This window comes from Gymnoscopelus braueri (genome assembly GCF_963280865.1).
Source record: "Gymnoscopelus braueri genome assembly, chromosome: 24".
NCBI lineage: Eukaryota > Metazoa > Chordata > Actinopteri > Myctophiformes > Myctophidae > Gymnoscopelus > Gymnoscopelus braueri.
In genome coordinates this window covers 21,333,243-21,341,609 of record NC_137626.1, presented here as the reverse complement: position 1 = coordinate 21,341,609, position 8,367 = coordinate 21,333,243, and positions in this window count along the sequence as shown.

Sequence of the window (8,367 nt, the reverse complement as noted above, 5' to 3'; positions counted from 1 at the left end):
GAATCCCACACAAAGACTGCTCTGAATATACATGAGCATCAGTGGGAAAATAAGATTTATTTAAACATTTTTGGACATTCAGCCTAGTCTAGTTCTCGTTCTTACATTCAAAGAGATATTTAATTGTACATATTCTATTTACAACTTTATATCAAATCTTTATCGAGAAGGATATTTTTTGGATTATTTTTGAACTCTTCCAATTCTTCTTGCATAGGTAGCCTTCTGCTCTGGTAAATATTCCTACTATACGTCATTTGTTGGCAGAAGTAAAATTACATTCCTGGTCATTTTACAAACTGTAAACGGTGGAGGAGTTGGACATTTAAATGCCCTTTATTGTGCAAATACTAGGGAGTGCTCTAGCTCATGGGCATTTCCTCAACCTTAAAAAGGAGTGGATTACCAAAGCAACTGATAACATACCCTGCATTCATCATGGCATGTCAGAACTATAAATTCAACTGCCAATTTGCGGAAACGCTTGAATTCCAGTGAGATGCAATACTAGTCTAGACACTAGTACTTCTTGAATTCCAGTGAGATCCAGTACTAGATACTAGTACTTATTTAATTCCAGTGAGATGCAGTACTAGACACTTGTACTTCTTGAATTTCTTTGAGATGAAGTACTAGACACAAGTATACAATGTTAGCCTACAGTATATGTAAAAAAAAATACATGAAGCCCCAAGTTCTGGGCTCATAAGCAGCAAATCTGCGTAATGCCATGAATACAGGTCTAGATTCTACCGACAAACAGAATAGATTGAGAGAATGTTGGCTGTTGAATTTTGGATAGGAATAGTTTGGACTTTTCTACATTAAATGTATGTATTAAATTAAGTCTACTAGAGGAATGCTTTATTTAACATTTCAGGTGGTTGCGCTCACATCAAACCACAAAATGGAACGGGATGGGGGGGCGCTGAATAGAGGTTTGATAATGTGATTGAATATACGGTATATTTTGAATCACGATAGGATTTTAATACGTAAATACAGTACTTTTTCTTTTGCAGTGGCATGGATTAAAATTTTCCTTTCTCCACTGGAAAATGCCCAGCAAAATCCGGAGTGTTCTTTTAACCAAGAAAAGTGTAAAAATTGACTTGTGATACTCCTGATTTTACTGTGTGGTTTAAAATGTGTTGTGTGGTGTTGTACGGTTTTAGTGCCAAGCATGTCTGCTCCATCATTAGGCTGCTTCTCCACCAGATCATTACAAAAAAAACATAGAATTCATCACGCTGAGGAGATTTGATGAAAATGTCTTACTTCTGTTAAAGGTGCTTACAGACTTAAACAGAAGAAAAAAGTGTCGCACACTCTGGCTCCAGTGATTTATTTGATTAACATTTCCTCAGAATCAACAAAAGGCCAACATGCCGAAACGTTAATCAAACGAATCACTGCATATGGAGTGTGCGACACTTTTCTTCTTTTGACGTTCTCAAAGGTCAGCACCTCACCACAATCTTTGGTGTGCGTCACTATTCCTGCTAAAGGTGCTATAGACCGCATTCAGCCACTAGATTTCACACACTCAACACCTGTTGCATAAATGTCCTTATTTCCCTGACTCACGTCAGTTGTGCAGTTTGCAGTGTTGTGACGTGGCGACTGCCTCCAAGCACCAAATTGTTATCATTATCACCTTTATGCTCTCCTAATGTGATAATAATAATAATAATTTGTGTCAGAGCACTCGGGAGGAAATGACAGTGATAGAATCTGGAGCACGGTACTAAAAAAAAGAAATCAATGGCAAATCTTTGTCAACCACAACATTCATGATGAAACCCTTAATTAGATTCCACAACACATCCAGTGGTTTGAAAGGAAAAGTTAAAGTCAAAGCGTTCTCTATGACTGCTAGCACACTGCCTCCAAAACATAAACATAAACAAAATGAAAGAAGAGTAGCTTCAATGTTTTGGTTGAATTCTGCATTAATTAGAGTTGTCAAGGCTCTAATTTATACCCCCTCATGTGAGGGTGTCTGTTCTCTTTGGCAAGCCACACCATGATTGAGTATAACTTAGGCTTTATTATTAGCTTTGCATTCAGATGCTCTTTGTGAAACAACTTGCAGTAAAGTACAGTAATTTTTTTTTTATCAATGTGTCATTCTTTGCGGCCAATGTAGTCTTTTTTCTAATGTTTATTACATATTCTTTTGTATAAGCATTGGTGTGAAATGGCTTTTAATATCTTTTTTGCTATTCTAGTCTTTCTATCAGTGGATTCTTGAATATTACGCTGTCATGTTTATTTAGATCTTTCTTAAAAAAGAGAGAAAGAAAAGAAAAATACTTGTTGATTGATATCTGTAATTTGTAGATATATATATTTTAACATGTTTTTTGGTGTTTGGGATATTAACTGATATAAAGATGTATATTTGAGAACAGTATTTGTGAGTGATTTTATATTCCTGTGACCTTTGTAACACCCTCACACACACACACACACACACACACACACACACACACACACACACACACACACACACACACACACACACACACACACAAAATGTGAGTCCATTTGGTTGCTTTTGTACACTCAAATGTTACACTGAGGAATATGGATGAATATCTGGTGTTTCAGTACAAATGGACTTGCATAGATGAAAATGGATATTGTATTATAGAATATGGTGTATAGATGGCTTTGGCTGTTTACAGGTCTGTCTGCAATCTAATCTTTGTGTTTGCTGTCCTTCTCTAACCTTTACTTAAATTAATTATGAAAGGTCTACAACTGGGACAGCCATTAGAGCTGGGCCATATGACTTAAATATCAAAATCATGATTATTTCTAACTTTTTCCTCGATTATGATTAATAAACAATTATCTAAAACATAAATAGTGAAAATAGCCGGTCTACAAGCCCATCGCGATGTGACACGTGCTTGTAGATCTGCCTATTTCACTATATTTGTACACCACCATTGTACAACAAAGTATAATACAGGGTTAATTGGTTAATCATACTAATTGATTTAGTTGATTATAAAAGTTGTTGATATATTATATAAGATAAAAAAAACTTGCTTCTTGATTATTTAAGTCAAGTCGTTATTGGTTCTAAATATTGGTTTTGATATATTTTTGATTCATTGCTCCTGGCCTAACAGCCATGCACCGGTGTATGGCTGAAGCATCCGGGGGCTAAATAAACAGGAAATGCCTTTTTGTGATTTGGGGATCCTCAATTCAACTCATCAAAAGAGTATTCAGTTCACTGAGTATCCACAGAGGATTCACTGTTGCCACCACTTTATTATGTAATATTTGAAAGCTTTTTTGTATTTATAACATTTCAGTAGGAGATACAAGAGCAAAGGAGGTGTGTGTGGTGTGTGTGTGTGTGTGTGTGTGTGTGTGTGTGTGTGTGTGTGTGTGTGTGTGTGTGTGTGTGTGTGTGTGTGTGTGTGTGTGTGTGTGTGTGTGTGTGTGTGTGTGTGTGTGTGTGTGTGTGTGTGTGTGTGTGTGTGTGTGTGTGTGTGTGTGTGAGAGAGAGAGAGGCCATTCAATACAGGTACCTTCTGCTGTAACGTATAAATACCAGTGACCCCAAATAGAGTTCAATTTCCCATCCTGCTCATCCACTCAGACAGGATGATATTTGAAATGCTCACCTGCAGTCGAAATCCATTGGTCACCTTCTGCTGTTGTCGATATATTCAAAGACCAGCACATATGGGTTAGTAGTGTTCAATTTAGCGAAATTGCATTGCTTTCAGCCCTCTGACCGTTGCTATAGGCAACAACGCCAACTGGATTGGTCCACAACATATCATTGGAGTGATATTTTTACAGTTGATTTGCCTGTTATGTGCATTAACGTGATTCACTGATGTAACAGCACCAAGACAGTGAGCTCTGGACAGAAAACACAGTCTCATGTCAGGTTTTCACATCCTTCTCGTTCAAAGTAATAGGCTACAATGTTGGATATCGGTGAAGTTTACATTTCACACTGAAACAGCCTAAGAACCTGGGAACAGAAAGTTAAGTGAGGACAGGCATGATGAATTAATGCTGCATTATTTTTAGTGAGGCTTATTCTTAAAGCTATATTCTGATGACCCCTCTAGCCCTTGCGTGGAAAAGGACTGCCGCATTAACATAAGCGTCTCTCCACCTTTGCTTGTGAAACCATTTTTTTGAATATTTAGAAATGCTAATAATCATAACACTCCAGGTTCTGCATAATGTTGACTTCAGACTGCTATATATACCCTACAGCCTCCTCTACATAGCGGCTCAGTTTCTGTTAGCAGTCACAGGTTGGTTAAACCAGTGAATACTTCCATCCTCGAGCCCTTTCTCCTGACCTGTGGGGCGGAAAAATCTATCAGGGGAGGCAAGCGGAAAATTTAACAGAACAATGAGAGGTCAACTCCCTACGCAAATTGATTTCCAGTAGAGCTTCAACAGCGTTCAATGTCTGCTTTCTATCCAAGCACAGAAGGAAGGAGAGATTATACAAACACTCGGTTAGGAAGACTTACTGTATATCTTAACAAAAGTCAATATGCAGTTTGTTTGGTCCAAGTTTGGGGCTTGTAAGCCATCTGGGTAACTTTATTATGATAAATGGACATAAATGCAGACTGGGCCTGTGCAAGTTTTTTTTTTTTGTGTGTGTTGGTAGACTATCTGATTATATGAAGGAGAAATGCTGACTGTGATATAATTGAACCATTATGGATGGATTTTCTATCGGTGGAGGCAGTGTCTTTTATTCCATACTCGGGAAATAGCAGCTCTGAAAGGATTTTTACAGTCACACCATGTTGTTGTTGCCATTCAACGCAGGCCACACAAGCATTCATCATCGGCTCCATTCAAAGTTGCTCCACGGATGTTACGCCATGCAAGCTGATGCGAAAAATTACGTCGAGAAATACAGGAAAAATAGGGTAGAGAGAGAGAGAAGGAGAGAGAGAGAGAATGGATGGCGACCCTCAGAGCATATCGACAAAAGCGGAGAACGATCGATCAATGCATTTGAGAGGAAGTAATTAACTAGCTCGGGAGCCTTTGAAGTTGAGCCTTCTGTCGCTTTTTCCCGTCTATGGGAGAATTCAACAGGAATGGAATCTCTGACATTTCTCGTGTCCCTTCATTTCATTGTAGGCTATAGCTGTGCCCCAATCCCGACTCAATGGATTGGCAATACATTTGCTGTGCACCTTTTTACTACCAATTTATACTTTGTTGCGCGATGGCGTTGCAGACTGAAAATAGCAGGTCTATGAGCTCACAATGTGTTGCGGATACAATGCGTCATGAGCTCATACTGTAGATCGGCTATTTTGTCACCCTTAGGCCAAAATGACAGATCATTTCCCCTCTCTCTCTCTCCCTCTGTCCCTGTACCCTTTTCCCTTCCTTACCTGCCAATCAGCGAACCTTCAACAAACCCCATCTCACTCCTTCGCCTATCCATCCCTCCCTCTCTTAATTTATAATCCCCCCCCCACACACACACTCACACTCACACACACACACACACACACACACACACACACACACACACACACACACACACACACACACACACACACACTGCTACTGTTCAAATGTCAGTTATTTTTAACCTTAATGGTCTGGTCTTCAGGTCCCAACTGTGTGTGTGTGCGTGCGCGTGCAGACACACAGCATGGACGGCAGGGAAAGGGCCATTGTGCTCCTCCATCCCATCAGCCTTGCATGTGGTGTTGCTGAGGACAGAAGTAACTTAACATGGCTTTTTTATGGCTCCGCCGCACATTGGTTTGTTTGATTAACGATAGCATTATCATTATTAATGTTAGCATATACTGTACGGAACAGTCAAATGTTTAACGCTTTGTGTCTCAGACCTGTCCTTTTCCGTTGTAATTTTCACAACTGGGTGAGCATTAGGCCACCGACCCCCCCATTTTATACGTTTTTTTTTTTAAATCTCTGGGATCTCTGTATAATCTCCATGTTAATTTAACTCAGAGTGCACAAATAACTCATACCTAGGTTCCATTTGGTTTCATTTGTACACTCTAACTATCCATCATTTAGCTGGGGCCCGCAGGGACCGCCTGGAACCTCCTCAAGGACCCCATGGGGTCCCTGGACCCAGAACCAGTGCTGTATAGTTGACCACCATAATTATGTAGGTTGGAATAATATTCTTCTTCCGCTCATCCTCCACACAATGCAGGTGATCCATCACCCTATAGTCAACCTTCTGGCGTTATTCCTCTTCCATCTCTCACTCTCCCCCATCCCTTCACTGCCCGTCTTTCTCTCCTCCCTGCCCTACTGCCCTCCATTCTTCCATTCTTCCTTCCTTTCTCCTTTGGTTTTATCATTTCTTTTCGCCAAGGTCACAAGAGAGGTAAAGGGTCAACTATTTGTATTTGTAGTGTACTGTACGTGTGCATTAAATTGAACACGTGTCCAAGGTCTGTTCTTTTAGAAACCTGACATTTGGAAGATGTCGAGTTTTGATCGAAAGTCCACTCTCAAAGTGGTGGTCCAGGGACCCTCAGGGTCCCTTGAGGGGGATTCCAAATGGACCCTTACAGGTCTGTAACTCTGGGAGTATACAGATGGAACCAAATCATTTGGTTTCATTTGTCAGAGTTATGGACGTTCTTGGAATTAAGATTGTTTGAGAAACATTGGTCTAGTTATGTGTATCTGTATTATGTGCTGGTATTCAGCGCTTTACACATCATTTCTTGTTCTTATTTTCTCTCTCATGTGTCTACCAAGTCCAATATCTTAGTTCTATCTCTTTTTTTAATGTATCTGTCCTGTGTTTCTTACTGCGGTATTGCCATGACAACTTCATTTCCCTCCTGAGATCCTTCCATCCATCCATCCATCATCCATCCATGGTAAGTCATTTGGGAAGTTATTACACATCCATCCATCCATCCATCCATATGTCCAATATGTGCAATATTTGATATACAATACCTGTGTAATATAATCCTTGCTATATCATCGCTGGATTTCGAAGTGGTCTGTGCAAGATTCATGCTTTTTCTCATCACACAGCATACACTCCCAAATTACTGTTCATACCAGGTCTGGCCCTACATTGGTTATTTTCCCTTTTCTTAAGCAATTCTTCAAGCATGTACGCGCACATGTGTCGGAATAATTACCATTTTTGTCTCCTCTCCCTGAATGGCAAGTGGCACCATACAAATGTGCATCTTTGAGTGCATTCATAGATATGCTCGAATCTACTCAGATTTCAGAGCGTTCTGATATCAGTTAATTTGAAAACAACACTTTTTGGTTTTTGAAATGCATTTCAAATTAACGTTAATTCAAGTGTAAACGTGATTATAGCCTTGTTTTGATACACGTAGATGCGTGTTCAATACTCCACTCTAGTACAGAGTTCTGAAATGTATCACTTGTCATTGTTGTCACACAGACGCTCAGAAAAAACAGGCATTTCAGTTTTCACTCGGTCAGTGTGCGTTCTCAGAGTGCATTTCCAACTCCTAAAAGAATGTAATACGGCCAGTCACATTCTGGGTTGGCCTGTGCCACCCAAGCCCACACCCTGGACGCGCCACTGCACCCACGCGTGCCATATTCATGAATGAAACCAAATGATATTGTCCTTTGTCCATGTAAATGCAGAAAGTGTGTCACAAGCCGAGCTAACGAAGCACCACAGCCAGCACAGCAATTAAACAAAACATATAACACACATTAAAAAAACACATATCGTTGCTGTCTGGTGGAAACCTTGAATGTCCAAAACCATTCCTTTATTATTATTTATTTATTTATTAAATATTGAAAATAACCGATCGTCAACTTGTAGATCTGCTATTTTCACTACTTTTGTACTAGACTCTTTTATGCCGAAGTAGGGCATTAATTAATGAAAAAACATGAAAAGTTGAAATATGGAGAAATGAGGTTTCTGCCAGCGACAATATACACACACAAAGGCATTGCCATTATAAATAAGCAGACAGCCTGTTGCCACAGAACTTGGTCGCCTCTTATTCCTCTGGGCCATGTCACTGTGAGATTTGGCTTAGTTATAATGCGCGGCGTGCCGTGGTCCGGCAGGCTTTCTCATCCTGATGTCATTTGCTTACATCACCCCTCCAACTTGCTCTGATTAGTGGTCAGGCTTGATTCAGGTTCCTAGGAGTTTCTTGCACACCCTGCCAGTAGGCCAAGGAAGTAAATCCCAGAATAGTTTTCACACATTGTGTAGGCTTTAAGTTTTTGTGTGAATGTAATGCACATTGTAAAGCACTTTGCACAAAGCCTTCAGGCTTTGTGCAAAAGTCATACACACATACACGTCTACAAAGAGACACGTGCCTGTCT